Source organism: Cherax quadricarinatus, chromosome 86 (genome assembly GCF_038502225.1).
Source record: "Cherax quadricarinatus isolate ZL_2023a chromosome 86, ASM3850222v1, whole genome shotgun sequence".
Lineage (NCBI taxonomy): Eukaryota > Metazoa > Arthropoda > Malacostraca > Decapoda > Parastacidae > Cherax > Cherax quadricarinatus.
Window position 1 is genome coordinate 1016036 of NC_091377.1, and position 2500 is coordinate 1018535.

The following is a 2500-nucleotide window of genomic DNA, read 5'->3' on the forward strand; positions in this document are numbered from 1 at the left end:
GTAGCAGGAGATGTTGGGGGTAGCAGGAGGTGTTGGAGGTAGCAAGAGGTGGCGTTGGAGGTAGCAGGAGGTGTTGGAGGTAGCAGGAGGAGGTGTTGGAGGTAGCAAGAGATGGTGTTGGAGGTAACAGGAGGTGATGTTGGAGGTAGCAGGAGGTGTTGGAGGTAGCAGGAGGTGTTGGAGGTAGCAGGAGGAGGTGTTGGAGGTAGCAGGAGATGGTGTTGGAGGTAGCAGGAGGTGATGTTGAAGGTAGCAGGAGGTGTTGGAGGTAGCAGGAGGTGTTGGAGGTAGCAGGAGGAGGTGTTGGAGGTAGCAGGAGATGGTGTTGGAGGTAGCAGGAGGTGATGTTGGAGGTAGCAGGAGGTGATGTTGGAGGTAGCAGGAGGTGATGTTGGAGGTAGCAGGAGGTGATGTTGGAGGTAGCAGGAGGTGGTGTTGGAGGTAGGAGGAGGAGGTGTTGGAAGTAGCAGGAGATGATGTTGGAGGTAGCATTAGGTGGTGTTGGAGGTATCAGGAGGTGTTGGAGGTATCAGGAGGTATTGGAGGTATCAGGAGGTGTTGGAGGTATCAGGAGGTATTGGAGGTATCAGGAGGTATTGGAGGTATCAGGAGGTATTGAAGGTATCAGGAGGTATTTGGGGGTATCAGAAGGTATTGGAGGTATCAGGAGGTGTCGGAGGTATCAGGAGGTATTGGAGGTATCAGGAGGTATTGAAGGTATCAGGAGGTATTGGAGGTATCAGGAGGTATTGAAGGTATCAGGAGGTATTGGGGGTATCAGAAGGTATTGGAGGTATCAGGAGGTGTCGGAGGTATCAGGAGGTATTGGAGGTATCAGGAGGTGTCGGAGGTATCAGGAGGTATTGGGGGTATCAGAAGGTATTGGAGGAATCAGGAGGTGTCGGAGGTATCAGGAGGTATTAGGGGTATCAGGAGGTGTCGGAGGTATCAGGAGGTATTGGAGGTATCAGGAGGTGTCGGAGGTGTCAGGAGGAAGCAAGAGTAAAATGGATAAAGTAAAAAAGGAAGGAACTGAAAGAAAAGACACTAAAGCAGGAAGAGAGAAAAAACGAAAGAAATAAAACGAGAGAGACAAAATATTCGAGACGAAAGGAAGAGAAGGAGAAAAAATGAAGAAAAGATGCAGAAGAAAGTGATAACGGAAGAGGAAGAGAAGGAAGAGGAGGAGAAAATAAAAAATAGTGATAATGAAATAAAAACCTGACGAAAGAGACTAAATGAGAATAAGATGGATAAGAAGAGAAGAAGAATGAAGAAGAGAAAAGAACAGGAGAAAATTCAAAAATAATACAAAACATGTAATTATCAACATTATTATTATTATTATTATTATTATTATTATTATTATTATTATTATTATTATTATTATTATTATTATTATTATTATTATTATTATTATTATTATTATTATTATTATTATTATTATTATTATTATTATTATTATTATTATTATTATTATTATTATTATTATTATTATTATTACTATTATTATCATTATTATTATTATTATTATTATTGTTATTATTATTATTATTATTATTATTATTATTATTATTATTATTATTATTATTATTATTATTATTATTATTATTATTATCATTATTATTATTATTATTATGTGTAGCAGTAGTAGTAGAAATAGCGGTATCATTATTATTATTATTGATATTATTATTAGATTCATGATGAAGCACTAAACCCGGTAGGCTTGAAGCCTTTTTATACACTTCTCCGAGGCAATGGCTCCCACAATTATATATATATATATATATATATATATATATATATATATATATATATATATATATATATATATATATATATATATATATATATATATATATATATATATATATATATATATATATATATATATATATATATATATATATCGTCAAGTATTAAAAACCATTTGTCTCCATTCACTCCTATCAAACACGCTCACGCATGCCTGCTGGAAGTCCAAGCCCCTCGCACACAAAACCTCCTTTACCCCCTCCCTCCAACCCTTCCTAGGCCGACCCCTACCCCGCCTTCCTTCCACTACAGACTGATACACTCTTGAAGTTATTCTGTTTCGCTCCATTCTCTCTACATGTCCGAACCACCTCAACAACCCTTCCTCAGCCCTCTGGACAACAGTTTTGGTAATCCCGCACCTCCTCCTAACTTCCAAACTACGAATTCTCTGCATTATATTCACACCACACATTGCCCTCAGACATGACATCTCCACTGCCTCCAGCCTTCTCCTCGCTGCAACATTCATCACCCATGCTTCACATCCATATAAGAGCGTTGGTAAAACTATACTCTCATACATTCCCCTCTTTGCCTCCAAGGACAAAGTTCTCTGTCTCCACAGACTCCTAAGTGCACCACTCACTCTTTTTCCCTCATCAATTCTATGATTCACCTCATCTTTCATAGACCCATCCGCTGACACGTCCACTCCCAAATATCTGAATACGTTCACCTC